Source organism: Lolium rigidum, chromosome 5, assembly GCF_022539505.1.
Source record: "Lolium rigidum isolate FL_2022 chromosome 5, APGP_CSIRO_Lrig_0.1, whole genome shotgun sequence".
NCBI classification, from domain to species: Eukaryota; Viridiplantae; Streptophyta; class Magnoliopsida; order Poales; family Poaceae; genus Lolium; species Lolium rigidum.
This window is the reverse complement of record NC_061512.1, coordinates 4,751,375-4,766,483: the sequence shown is the minus strand read 5'-3', so window position 1 is coordinate 4,766,483 and position 15,109 is coordinate 4,751,375. Positions and strand designations below refer to the sequence as shown.

The 15,109-nt window shown below is 43.5% G+C and overlaps 1 long non-coding RNA gene and 1 pseudogene across 4 annotated transcripts; one reads left to right on the top strand and one right to left on the bottom strand.

Moving 5' to 3' along the window:
• The first annotated feature begins 303 nt into the window (after nt 1–303).
• On the top strand, nt 304–4,738 carry LOC124658227. 4 transcript variants are annotated; one of them, XR_006989081.1, is made up of 5 exons: nt 305–718; nt 789–2,093; nt 2,209–2,908; nt 3,217–3,949; nt 4,464–4,738. It is a non-coding gene; the product is annotated as an uncharacterized LOC124658227 (long non-coding RNA). The 4 variants fall into 4 exon arrangements; XR_006989082.1 differs by having other exon boundaries at nt 304–718; nt 789–2,908; nt 3,217–4,370; XR_006989083.1 differs by having other exon boundaries at nt 789–2,904.
• An 8,537-nt stretch (nt 4,739–13,275) lies between these two features.
• Nucleotides 13,276–15,042, bottom strand: LOC124655558 (annotated as a pseudogene).
• Between the last annotated feature and the right edge of the window lie 67 nt (nt 15,043–15,109).

Here is a 15,109-nt window from a genome sequence, read left to right as displayed (position 1 = left end):
TTTTCCCGTGGCTGAAGAATGAAACCAAGGGAGAGGTAGCCCGTTCATTCCGGTGGAGTTGAGGTTGCGCGCGCGAGTTCCGTTCCGTGCACGGGAGCACGAGGCTGTACGAGAAGGCCGGCGTCGATCAGGCCTTGTACGCGCGCGCGCAGAGGATACACGTCGATCCGATGTCATCATATCCGCCGTCGCACACTGCTTGTGCTATATCTACACTACTTAAAAAGGAGGAACATGTTCCCTATTCTGCCCACCTCTCACTACAGCAAGATTTTTTGGTCGTCGTACCCTTCCGCCCAGCACCAACTTGGGCCGCGCCAGAAATCTCGCCCCAGTCAACCCACATGCATCACAAAATCCACGCGAATTCCTCGCCAAATCTTCGCTCCTCCCAGTCTCCCACGCACTCAATCGCCGCCGCCGCTCGCTCCGCATCAAAGAGATACCATCCTCCATCCTCTCCAGCATCACCGTCCTATCCCCTCCGCCGTCACCTTCCGTCCCCCCCCCCCACTCCTACCGACCATGTCCTCGATTTCGGCCGCCTCTTCTCACCGGGAGGCCATGGATTCAGTCGGCCAGTATATCCATGCGCCTGATTCGAAGGCCAGGGCGTCGATGTCAAGCTGTATGCCTGTATGAAGACGTTCAGGGGTGTGCCATGGCCGACAAGGGCTGCATGAAGCCCCTCCAGAAGGAGTAGCACGCGCTCGGCAAGGTAAGCTCGCTGGTCCTTGTTTGATTCGATTGATGATGGGAGGCCCTAATGTGATTCCGTTTGGTTGTAGGAGCTGCTGCCCCCGATGACGTTCCCGAGTTCTACAGCCGGCTACGTCTTGGAGCTGATGCAGCTAGCTGGTCGCGTCTCTGACCTGCTGCTGTCCGCAAGGAAGCCATCACAGAGAGGTGACGATTGGGATAAGACGCAACTTGTTGTGTATTCATTGCTGCAAACTGAAATCAACAACATCATATCCAGCAACCTGATTTGTGTCTCTGATATGCAAGGGAGTAGAAAAGTCAATAGAGATATTGATTTTTTTGGTACATGTGTTGGCTGTCATAGAGTTACTCATTACTGTTCGTGCGTTCAGTGAATTTTATAGGAAAATGATGGGCTGTTGGTGTGGCTGAAACAGAAATTCGTCACACTCTATAAGCTGGTTGTCTGATAGTGTTGGTCTTACTAGCATTACTGTAATGGTGTCGTATGTTGTAGGGTAATTTGAGTGTGCTACGATTTAGGGATGCAAATACCACTTAAGCATTGAGTCTTTGAGTAGTTGCGACACTCCAGTGTTACGTCATCTATTTAGTGTTATGTGGTATCGTGGTTTTTTTTCTATCAGGATTACGTTTTATCAAGAAATTGCATCCAACGGTAGATGGTATGAAGACATTTGGGAGCACAAACAGAGGTATGGTATGAACATAAAACCTGTCCTACCTACAGTTCTCTAATTGTTAATTGGCCGTGTGTGATTCTATAAATCTCATGTGAGGTTCATGAGATCTGATGTGGTTTGGGATGTGATCTGATAGACTTGCATGACCTCTTTAGTGCAGAACTGCAGATGAGGGAAGTTGTGAGGTAAAAGATCGGTGTGGGTTGACCAGTTATTCAGATTGGAGAACATATAGTTAGGTCAGACCTCTTTTACCAGATTATCAGTGACATGGAGGTTGTGGTCGAATAAATGTACTTATAGGTTCCAAAGACCTTGTACTATTTGATATGGCACCACTGGAGTAGCAGCGCATGTACCACATCCTCAGCTTACTTTTATATTAAATAAAGTAAAAAAAATATTATCGTGTCTATGTTCAAAAGAAGGATGTGAGAGGAAAGTGGGAAGGTGAGGACAGCTCCTCGGGCTGAGGGAGAGCATAATACCCGGTGGATTATGAGCGCTTCCTCCCCTTCCTCGTATCAGTGCAACGAGATGTGCTATGTTCTACTCTGCCTCTGAATAATCTGGCGTCGCTGCACTAGCTGATTGATTCTTTCGGATTTCAGGTTTGGCCGCAACTGAAAGAAGATCGACGAGCATCAAATCGTGGATTTTTTTTGCCCACAACACCCAAACGACATGGTAAAAACACTCTAACTAGAATTCCAGCTTTGGTCATAATCTAATCCCTTCCCTCATTCTTGGCTTCTTGTGTTGCTAAGCATTAACCTTCAGCATTTGTTGTGCATGTACACAGCCTCCGAATTCACTCTGTACATAAAGAATGGGACTACGGGTGTTGACTTGCTGATTATGTTTAATTGCCAGTAACTCCGGAATAGAAGTAGGATAGGCCGGTTGCTTGAACTTGGCTCGCGCACCTACACTGTGTTCTTTGCCAAAATAAGGTTCTGGTTGCATTAAGGTGTGTAGTGGAACCATTTCTACATGCACTTATTGTTATGATGCATTGAATAAATAGATGCTTTTTTAAGTTTTGTAGCCTGTGATTATAGTTTTTTCTTTTCGTTTGTAAATATTGTATAGTGGATGAAATTTTATATGTAACTATTTTGGAGAAAGGCTTTTCTTATATCATGGTTAAGTCCAGTGATGCGATTTGCATTCAATAGTACTGCATTTATTTTTTTCTCCATGTTTCAATTGTTGCATCAATTACGAATTTACAAGTACTGCTTTTCTGATTATTTTTCTTAGGATGTTTCCGTTCTATCTAATTTAAATTATCCATAGTAGTAGCTGAGATATGCACATGAAATTTAACGCAGACAAATTATTTGTATCATGCGCTACTCCGATATAATATCTGGCAGCGAAGTCTTCAACACTTGACAAGTTTGGCTTGTTAGCTCAAGACAAAGATTCTGGATAGAGCAGGCATTGCCCGTTTTCCACTCCAGATTTGTCTGGCTTCAAGTTTGTCTTCCAGCATGTAGGTAACACAATTAACTATCCTATCGATATATGATGTGTCCCTTCTTGGCTTTGGTAGTATGAACAGAAGCAGAATTGGTAGTCATGAAACTCACATAAATAATAATTACAGAGAGTAGTATGTCAACAAAATCCAGTGGGGCCATTTCAATTGCCTTGGTTTGGAGCAGAGTTGTTAGTATATGTGACAATACTAGGGCAAATCAGCAAATTATTGTCCTTTGTCTCCAACAGAAAAGTAGGTGCCCGGATTTTGTTGATTAGTTCATACAGATATAGACTTGGTTCAATTTGAACGTATGCTTTGCAGGATGGTAGGTGGAGGTCATTGAAAGAACAAAGGGATGATCGTTGTGCTTATTCAGGCTTTGACCTTGGAGAATCCAAGACCACCCCAGCCAGTCAGTCGTCAAAGACTGTTTGGAACATTCCACCCGATAATCATGTTGCAGATACATCTGAAAAGGCATTCTAACTTCTTCTTATGTTGTGCCAGCTAGGTTTCATTTTGTTTCAGCTTCAGAATGCTCATATTAGTATTCAGCTTCTTGAAACAAGCAAATATTATCCTAGACTAAATAGGAATTCTGAATAGAATATCTGATATTTGTGGTCATTTAAGAAGACATACATGTCATGCTAGAAAGCAGTCCGTTGATTTACCTTTCGCTTTTGTTTCCCTTTTCTTCATCGTTCTTCTGTTCTTATGGCTGACCGTGCTTCTTTACTTTGCAAGTTGGGTCGTGGGAGTTAGGAAGACATGAAGATGAACCGTGAAGGGCAAGTAGAATCTGATATTGTTATATTGTAATGTATAGGGATGGATGCTGTTATTTGACAACGATATTGTGGTCATTTAAGAAGACATACATGTCATGCGAGAAAGCAGTCCATTGATTTACCTTTACCTTTCACTTTTGTTTCCCTTTTCTTCATCGTTCTTCTGTTCTTATGGCTGACCGTGCTTCTTTATTTTGCAAGTTGGGTCATGGGAGTTAGGAAGGCATGAAGATGAACCGTGAAGGGCAAGAAGAATTATGGAGGTGAGTTGTGACTTGTGAGTTGTCTCTGAATCAGAATTTCTTGATAATTATTCCGGTTCTTTTAGAGTTCCAATTGAAGGCCTAATTGGAGTTTAATGTATGATGGATCCAAGACAACAGAGTGGAATATACCTTTCTTCCTATTCGATTTATGAGCTTACATCCAGACAAATTGTCTTCAAAGACTAGAAATTTCGAGGCGTCTTTTGTTGTGTGTTCGTCGTAGAAATCAGAATTCAGTGCATTTTGTAGCTACCAGCTCTTACAGTGTCACACGTTCCGCTACAACTAGCCCTTTCTGTTATGTTTAAAACTAATACTACCAGCATTGCCTTGCAATGGTTTCTTGAGCATGTCTACATGGCGGTCCAGCAACTTTTTTTGCAGCATTATACAAACAAGTTCGTTTTTAAGAACCCCGGTAATGGTCATGTACCAACTTAACTTCTTGGCCTCTCGGTTGTATCTTTTTTTTAAGGAAGAGTGGTTGATGTAATGCTTGTGGTTGATGCAGGTAGACGACCTGAGAAGAGTTGAAGCCGTTTATCATAGTTTGGAATATTTTCACCGTCAGCAGCCACAAGAGATATCAAGGGATTGAGCACATGCAGTGATGTCACTCGGCACTAAAAAACTCCAGCTTTTGGATGATTGTCGTTTTGTGAGGCGAAAGACCCACATCTTAGCATTAGTTGTTGTTCTATAAATTTGGCACGTAAAGATGACATGATTTTCTTCTACTTTAATTATCTTGAGATAAACTAGCTGCATTTTACATGAACCGGGTAAAAGTTATAACCACACTAATTAAAGCTGACAAATTCTAAATCAAAATTGGGAGGAAAGAAAAGTTAAATTCCATCTAAATATGGTTCTACATATGGTCCAGTTAGAGACTAGATTTTTTTAGATAGGCTCAGATATGCTATTAAGAGAAGATAAATTCCATCTAAATGAGGTATTAAAGCAAGACACCGATATAAAAAAATTCATATATGTTGAGATCTGCTATAAAATTTTAAAAGTTCTATGAAAATGAGATGCCACTGTTTTGGAGGGCCAAAGCTTGACCAATTTCGTGCTGGGTTCACATATCTTGATTATCTATATGAGACTAGCGTAGTAAGTTCCCCTGCCTAAAATGTCACTGTTTAGGAATTTTGGAAGCATATATTATGCTTCTCTTTAAATTTTACAGATGCCATCAGGCTTACCTAGCAGAGATTTGTTTGCATTATTTTCAAGATTTTTGGGGCTAATTAATATCTTTGATATTTTTCTTTGGCCTCATTTGCTAGAATTTTCAAGTTTTATTGTTGCTCCTGTATTTGGTGTATGTGTTCGGCTTAATAAACTTTGTTATTCTAGCTGAAATGCATGGTCTCGGAGAATTAAATAGTTGCTTAATATTAAATTATCATTGTCGTCTTGCTGCTTCTTTTAGGGGGAAAGGTTGGCATACCTCTGAGTATATTGATTAGGAGGTTTCACGTATCATTTCATTGCGATACTGGTAAATGAGAAGGGATCAGTTGCATGAGGTTGTAACAGGAGAATGAATTTGCATACAAATGGTATATCCACCCGTTCCTCGGAAGTTGCAATGGTGCAATTGCAATCACTTCTTTTATGTTCTAACGATTAACCACAGTGTAATATATGTGTGAAGAGAGGGCGCCCAACCATCTAAGTAAGCCCATGTTGCCACAAGCACGACCCCTCCCAAAGTTCGACAAACCGTTTTGACCACAAAGGTGAGCATAAACCACCAAATTATGCTGTTTCCATTGGTTAGCTTCCTGGAGGTTTCTCATATCACAAGCCTACAACCGATATTTCGTCGGAGGTCAATGAAGCAGGTGATCAGGCCAAGGTCGCTACAGCTTCATGTGAATGAATGAAAGGTGAAAAAGCACGCTTTCATTAAAAAAAATTAGGCTCCAGCTGCTCCCCCTATGTTGTACATTTTCTTTTCTTTTCCCATGGTGCTAAGATCATCCCATAAACAAGTGAGCTTGCCAGTAGCTCATATTTCTAATCCAGCGTGCATTTGATCCTATAGATGGATAAAATTTATAGTTCTGTTTTATTATAGATTTATCGTTCCCAAATAGCTGCACGGCACGGGCTTGAATCACTATGCGATTGTGAATTATATTTTGAAGTTTTGTTTGCTATTATTGTTTTAAACGAGATGTTTGTTGTTATTTGACCAGCAAGGAATGGCTATTCTGGATATATTCTATTTAAATTTCTTGGTATCGTGAACATGTTATTTTCACCAATAATTTAGTTGTATGTTTGTGTAGAAGACCACAATTTTCTTGATGTACATACGTAATATTTTGCATTATGCACAGCTTTTTTGCTTCAGATATTGGATGTTTCGGTAGATTGTAAACAATAGCATACCGGTATAGTGGCCGTAGTATGTATTTAGACCATCAAGGCTATTTAGTGCATCTTGCTGCGTTATTGTATTATTCATATTGTTGATGATAATTGCCCTTCTTCACACGGTTTGACTCCGTTAGCTACGCCTAGGTACAAAGAGGAACCATGTTCCCTAAATTTATCGTCATTAGAGTTACTAACAGTTATGACGGCACATAACACATGTCTGGAACTTAACACAGATGAGTAATAAGATCTAGAATTTGGAATCACGCAGATGCGGACAAATGATATTTTGTTATTGCGTTTAATATTATCATGTTATAGTACGTTAGATTTGTTTTAAATTTTTAGAGTGAGTTGTGAATTATATATGTGCATTGAGAAATAAATTTTGAAGATCCGTAGCAACGCACGGGCATTTGTACTAGTTCACGTACAAAGACCGTTCCGGTCTCCCACGACCTGGCAATAGGCGGCTACTCCGCCACCAGCGGTTATGCCAAATCAGCAAGATTCGTTGCGGGAGGCCGTCGCTGGTACCTACGCTACTACCCTAACGGCTGCTGCTCGTACCACAACGGGTGCGCGCGTAACATTCTTACTACCCAAGTGCTAATAAGTGCACGGTGGCCAGTTAGTCCTCCCGAGCCATCGATTCGTGGCCGTCCGATCGTCTCCATCTGCGTCGATCACGGTCTCGTCGACCCGAACTGTCCCGACCAAAACTCACCTAGGGGACCCACCTGTGAGGGTTCAGAGATCCTCTCGTCTCTCTCCCCATTCCCCGTCTTTTCCCCATTCCTGACCTTCTCCTCCGTAGCTAGGGTTTCGATCTCAGCGGCGGCGATCCAGACGCGCTGGTGGCTAGGGAGGTGCCTTCTTAAGGGCGCCGTGATCGTCCATGATCTGGCCGTGCGCGAAGAGAGGGAGATCGTCGGCGGAGGCCGAGGCGCGCGGGAGTGCACTGAGATCGGCGACAGAGGTCGACCCGCGCGCGAGTGCGAGGGAGATCGGAGACGAAGGACCCCATTGAGTCGAGCTCGGCGACATAGAACACAGAGGGGGCGGACGAGCTCGGATTCGTGATTTTGGCAAGCGGTGATGTCTGCATCGTGGTTCCTAAGGTTAGCCATGTACTCAAATTCCCCAAATTCCCACAGATACGAGAGCTTGCTTGTGAATCCATGAATTTTTGAAAGTTAATGTGGGGTATTGCGTCCGATTTTGTTGTGTGGATTTCATCTCTACAACAGATCCATTATTCTACTTTTTCCCCATGGTTTGCTGAGCTGCTGGTGCGGAATATTTGTGTATGCACATCTCGATTTTAGTTGGACCACACTGAAATCATATGACTATATGAGGGACAGAGCATTGGCAAACTAGATGCGTTTAGATTATTTTGGTTCTGTTTGTTTCAGGCAGTTTCTGATGGTTTGGCTGCGTAAGATATGGGCTGGGCCACATATATGGGACAATGGCTTACCACTTGATAGCAAGTTGAATAGATTATGCAAGTTCTTCACATTAATTTTGTAGGAATAGAAATGTGTGGTGTTAACAAAAGACGACTTAATGGGGTTATACCGATTGAGATGCAGCAAGATACACTTCTCCGTGTAAATGCAAATATAGGTAATATGTCATACTTGTTGAAACAATTAAAGTCAGCCAACTAGCACACTGCCAATGGAGGAACTGAAGTATAGATTATCGTAGTTAGACATGTTTGTTGAGAAACTGAAGTGTCCTAGATTATATTACTTGCATAGAAGAAAGATAAACATGGTTGCTACACAAATGTTACATATTGTTGCACTGCGAAATAACTGAAAACTAAATGAATTTTTGTGATCTTAGCAGTTAGCACAAACTAGGGATTTTTAAATAAATATTCAGTCACAAATGTAGCACCATTGTGGCGTATTTTCTGCAGTTGTTGAAGTGGCCATGAACAACCTACTCCCGCTTTGTTTGCTCTAGCAAAATCACATTGGAGAAACGGTTTTTTTTCCTCCGAGTTAGCATGCTGGGTTAATAGTCCGGGACCATGCAGTAACCGGTTAATCGTTGCCATCTTGTTCGCTGCCGAGTACCGGCTGATCCTAATCGTCATAGGTAAGCTAATGTGTACCAGTTAATTAAATTATTATTTGGAACATGGAGCAGCTGTGTTGCCTAGTTAAACTTACTCGCTCCCTATATAGACTAAGTTAATTTTATCAGCATAGCTAAATTGTGGCAACCACGCTAACTTAGCTGGTTACATAGTTTAGTCCATTTTGTTGTATGGGGTGGATGAGGAGCTATTTTTTAGGTGATTTTCTCCATCATAGCCAAGTTGACTTGTAGCATCTAATTAAGTTGCTTTTTGCAACATGGACCAACTGTGTTTACCCTAGCTTAACAAAGTTACTATCTGTATATTGCACGTAAGTTTCACTAAAAATACTAAGTTGATTTTTCAGCATAGTTAAATTATATCAACCATACTAATTTAGTTGGTTACATAGATTAGACAAAAAAAATTGTCTGCGGTGTGTGGGGAGCTAAGTTCACTTGTAGCATCTAATTAAGTTGCTTTTTTTTGCAACATTGGACAGGACATGTTTTTGCATCTAATTGTAGTTTAACCAAGTTTCTATGTGTATAATGTACTTATGTTTCATTAAGTATAGACTACCATAGTTAAATTGCATCAACCAGGCGAACTAAGTTGCTTTCCGTTAAATAGATTTAAGTTGCTTGCAAACCATAGATAAGTTTTTCTGGCGACATAGTTAAGTTGCTTTCTCAAGCTATCGACTCTGATTTTGTATTAGCTAATTACATTTATTTTACGTAGATTTAAATTGCTTGCAAAATGTTGATAAGTTGTTTCTAGCAGCATAGTTAAGTTGCTTTCCCATGATACTAACTTTGATTTTGCGGTAGTTAAGTAAGTTTATTTTCATAGATTGAATTTGTTTGCAAAATGTTGATAATTTGTTCCTCGCAACATAGTTAAGTTGCTTTCCCACGCTTGCTTTAGCAGTAGTTGATTAAGTTCATTTACATAGACCGAAGTTGCTTTTGCAACATAGATAAGTTGTTTTTAGCGACATAGCTAAGTTGAATTCCCAAGCAATTTAAATCTATGTAAAATAAAGCTAATACAAAATCAGGCTCATGCTCTACCTGTGGGTGCCGGTGCCGGATGGGTGTTCCATCACAGGCTGCGGACGTCGCCCAAGTACCCGTGGCTCATGCTCTACCTGCGCTCCAACGCCACCAGAGGCTTCTCGGGCGGCTACCACTACGACACCAGAGGCATGACAAAGATAGTAAGTGCTGATTCGATTTTGCTGCTATTATTCGTAGTACTGCTGTCACATCCAGACCTGATTCGATTTTGCTGCTACTATTTTTAGTTTCACTAAAAATACTAAGTTTCCTTTTTTGTTCGATGGCTGGGTTCGACTAATCAGCCATTGTTTGCTCCCTAGACGCTCCCTTTGTTTTTCAGATTGGGAGAACAATGACATAACAGAGTTGTCTAGCTCCCCTGACAGTTTGTTTCGTCCTTGTTTCATTGTGTTCTAGCTAGTTTTGGTTTAATTGCTATCCCCACTAATTTCATTTGGTTTCTGAATATCCATGAACAAGGGTTATTTATCGAACTAATTAAATTTTTTAGGCACTCTAGTTAAAGTTGTTTTTGCACATCCGTGGAGTAGGGGTTGTTGATTTGTTTCACTCCTCAATTATCAAACTATTAATTTGTTTATCCCTTCAATTAAGTAGATCAACCACCTTGGATAATTTACCTAATGATCACTATTAACCTGTTTTTCACCCATCCATAGGCTAGGAGGTTGATGTTTTTGTCTGACCAGGGGAATCATCCACATGATAAAAGTTTGCTTAGCCTACTAATTAAATTGAGCAGCCATTTTTAATCTAGTTACTTAATGATCATTATTAAATTGTCTTTTTTCGCTTGGCTTAGATGCACATGCAAAATTATCATTTGCTTAGTACTTAGTGTGATCTTAGAGATAAGCGGCTCAATCATTTGAGGTGTATGTTGCTTCACGCATGGGCCAAGTAGCTTACACAATGTCGCTTCATAGTATTCTATTGCTAAGTTGCTTTTTCATATAGTAATTTGTTGCTTTACCGATATGCTAAGTTGATTTCATGCTACGTATAAATTGTACTGCTATCCTATTTTTCCGGTTGAAGTCTTGATATGCAAAGTTCCAGAGTGAGGGGTGGGGTACTGTTTTGGTGGGTAAAGAATGATGAGACAAAGAATAGTAGTACATGCTACTGGCATCTGGTAAGTTTCCACTTATGTCAATACTGATTAGTTGCTTCCAAGTTTTAAGAAAATTGCTTTCTCTACATCATACAGTACTTGGTGTTTTCTCTATGTTGCAGCCTACATTACTTTGTTGCTTCATACATATACTAAGTTGCTTTCACATATTGCTTGAACCATGCTTAATGTTTCTCGATCACATTTGACAGATAGAGATCCATAGTTGCAGCAGAGACGATGTAGAGTTGTATGACAATTTCTGATTAGTTGCTTGCTAAGAAAATTCCATGCAACCAAGTTTGGGTACATATTTCCACCTAGTTGTATTTATTGTACCCCTTAGTTGCAATAGGGATGATGTAAGGTTTGTATGGTGATTTCTAGGTTTTTATTTTTCCTCAAATCCATGCATCCAATTTTGGGTACAGGATATTCCATCTAGTTGTTTTTTCCTCTAGCCTAAGTTGCAGTAGCAACTATGTAGAATTGTATAGTGATTTATAATTAGTTGTTTTTTATGAAATCTCCACAGCCAAGTTTGGCACATCATTTTTCATCTAGTTGTATTTACTGTACCCTTTAGTTGTTGCAGGAATGTTGTTAAGTTGTATGGTTATTTCTGGGTTTTTATTTTACCTTAAATCTATGCATCCAAATTTGTGTACGTGATTTTCCATCTAGTTGTTTTTCACTCTAGCCTAAGTTGCAGTACCGATAATGTAGAGTTGTATGATGATTTCTAACTAGTTGTTTTTTATGAAATGCCCACAACCAAGTTTGGGTACATGATTTTCCATCTAGTTGTATTTACTATACCGCTTAGTTGTTGTAGGAATGATGTTAAGTTGTATGGTGATTTCTGCATTTTTATTTTACCTGAAATCCATGCAGCCAAGTTTGGGTACATGATTTTCCTCTAGTTATTTTTTTACTCTAGCCTAAGTTGCAATAGCGATAATGTAGAGTTGTATGGTGATTTCTAATGAGTTGTTTTTGTATGAAATCCCCACAACCAAGTTTGGGTACATGATTTTCCATCTAGTTGTATCTACTGTACCCCTTAGTTGTTGTAGGAATGATGTTAAGTTGTATGGTGATTTCTGGGTTTTTATTTTACCTGAAATCCATGCAGCTAAGTTTGGGTACATGATTTTCTATCTAGTTGTATTTACTGTACTCCTTAGCTATTGTAGGGATGATGTTAAGTTGTATGATTACGTCATTTTCTGAAATCTGTCAGAAATTTGTGGCCCGTAAGGAACAAGGGGTATCTTGCAAAACCCTAGGTGTCGAACACAGTGGGCTGAATATGTTGTCTCTGGACTTTTGGTGAACAGCGACGAGGAGAGATAACAAGCACCACAGTGGACACGGCGGTTTACCTAGTTTCGGCCCCTCATGGTGAGTTAAAGGCATACTCTTTCAGTCTTTCTTGTCTGTATGGAAGAAACCTTTTATGATCAGATTGGACCAGGATCTAATCGAGGGTTCCGAGCCAGATCCCCTCTACGGTTGTTCCATTGCGCCTTTTATTGTTTCTAGGGTGATTTGTGTGTTACTTGCACGTTCCATGCACTAAGTTGTAGCTATTAGATTAGTGAGTTTCTTTTCATGTGCAGGTAAGTTGCAGATCTGGCTCCATTATGTTGTTGCTGAGACTGATGCAGGTTTAGAATCACCCCTAATGCAGTATAGTGTAATACACTTATCACAATAAAAACTATGTTGCTTTCCAATAAATATTTGTCGGAATATATCCCAATTGGATCTAGTATTGAAGATTTTTAACTGATCATAGTCTTGACCTTCATTGTGAAACATGTATCCATTTGAGTTTTTTTAAACAATTAAGGTGCATGTGACGTCAATTTTCTGGTACTAATTCTTCTTAGTTTGTGTTTTCTTACAGATCAGTGGTCATTGAAAAAAATGAAGCATCAGTTTGTGAAAGTACATACAAGCGGAACCGGATATATGCATAGTTGCTCGGTAGATGTTAGTTTGCAGCTTGTCCATTTTGAAACAGACAATGAAATTAGCTGATGTGTATCAATATCATCATGATCCTATTTTTTGTGTCTATATATTCACCAGGTTTCTTGATTATGTGGAATTGTGTATGTTTTTGGAGGTTCTGCAAGTGTGAGGGGATCTCTTGTGCTTCACGGTTTTACCCTGGGAAAATGCGTGAAAAAAACTAGAGACAATAGCTTTTGGATGCAACAGCTGGCATGTGCAGCCAGAGAAAATGAAAAAGAACGTGGTGGGGACGTGGTGGGGACTAGACGCACTAGCTCGCACGTGTAGGTTTGGCTTAAAGGGACATGTCAGGTTGGATTTCCACAAATAGTAACCGCGGGTCAAATCTTTCCTTTTTCGGGCGATGGCCAGGTTCGACTAACCAGCCATCGTTTGCTCCCTAGACGCTCCCTTCTTACTATACCATGATCGTGAATACGGCGTGGACCAAGACAAAGTGACAGTGAACTACCAAGTTTCCTTGATTGGCCCCGTCGTCGCTAGTTACGCACCAGTTGCTCTAAGCCTAAACATGATCTATATATGGCGATCCATCAAGTGACGAAACCACCGGACTCATCATCAGAACGACCCTGGAGAGCTCGGGTTACCTCAGCAACGATGCCTTCAGCGTCAGGTGCGAGTTCCGCGCGCGTGCCTAGACTAGATACATTTTGCAGAAAGCAGTAGCATAAAGCAGGTGAATTAACTTACCCCATTTTGAACCGCGTGGACTAGCGTGTCGTAGGGCTGAGACTTGGCCTTGACGTACTCGAACGGCAGCGCGTAGGGCAGCAGCCTCGAACACGTCGATGACGAACCCGCCGGCCGTCGTCTGGTTGGTGACGGGGTCCACGTCAAGGTGCACGATCGCACGGTAGCTCGCCGAGACATACCCCGGCACTGCCACCCGCAGCTTTCTCGCGCTCGTTGGCTGCACCCACCCACTTGGTTGCACCACCGACTCTCCTGGCCAGATCACCGGCGCGAGCTCGCCGCCCGGGATGTCGGAACGGCGGCTGATGTGCCGGCTAAGCCCGAACCGTGGTGACCAGAACCCGACGCCTCTCTCCCTTCCGCCTTCTATGATGTTTAACACGCGGTAGGCCGGTACTACAAGCTCGCCGTCGACGAGCTCGAACCTGCCGCCGAGACCCTCGAATTTTGTGCCGCTGAGAGCTCGGAGGAAGCTTTTGCCTGATCTAGACTTGCCGAGCCCCGAGATGTCATTGTCGCCGTCCGTGCCTCCTACCAGCCCGGGTGGCGACGATAAGTCGGCGGCGCTGAGTCGCTCCGCCGCCGAGGCCACGGCCCGGGCGGCGTCGTAGGCCCGCACGGCGTAGCAGCCTATAATGGCGTGCGAGAGCTCGCCGTCCGGGTGGTCGCGCATGTACCGGTGTGCCCACCGCTTCTTGACGTCCCGCAGCCGTGGCGTGGTAGGCACGTACGGCGCAAGCCCGATGACACCCTGAGGCGGCTGGACGGAGCCGAGGAGGCCTGTGAGCCCGTCGGTGATGACCCACACGTAGCTTTCCCCTGTCATGCCGGCCTTGACGGCGGCGGCGAACACACGGCGCGCGAGCTGGTGGCGCGTGTGAAGCACGAACACGCGGGTCTGCTCGGACTCCAGGCGGTATAGCTCCGCAGCCACGGCGTCCGGGGACGCGGCCGCCGAGAGCGCGCAGCGGTAGGGGACCTCGGCGCGCGCGGATGCGAGGGCGTCCACCAAGAAGGGGAGGAACGCCACGCCGTAGTCGTCGTCCTGGTAGATGGGCACCACGCGGCGCCAGCCGAAGAGCGTGGCGAGCGCCGCGATGGCGCCGGCCTGGTCAGCCGCCGCTGTGCGCAGCGCGGGAGAAGAAGCGCGCCGCGGTGGGAGACATGGAGGGGCTCGTGGCGGAGAAGGACACCACGGGGACCTCGGCGTGGGTGGCGAGGTCGGCGACGAACGCCGACTCGACCGACGACTGCGGGCCGAGGATAGCACGGGCTCCCTGCGTCGTCATCAGCTGCAACGCTAGTAGTACAAAGCACGCACGCAAGGGAATCAAGACCATGCATGAACACGACATCAAGATTCTTGCAGGAGCGGGACGGAGAGAATGAATTGTGTGGGCATACCGGCGGACGCGGCGATGACGACGTCTGCACTGGAATTGTACTGCAGGATCTTAAGCCGAGCGGTGGAGTTGGGGAAGGCGGCGTAGAAGTCCTCGAGAGCCATGGGGATGGTGGTTGTTGCGATCTTGCCCACTGGCGAGTCGGCGTCGATGATGAGCCCCACCTTCACCTCCGCCGGCTGCGCCCGCGACGTCGCGAGGAGGCCGGCCGCGAAGCCGATCAGGACCAACACAAGGCGCGCGTCCCGGGCCATTGGGAGAGTGGTTTGGGAGACACCAGAGCAGCCAGTCAATTACTTGGATGTCGTGGCGTGAAAACAA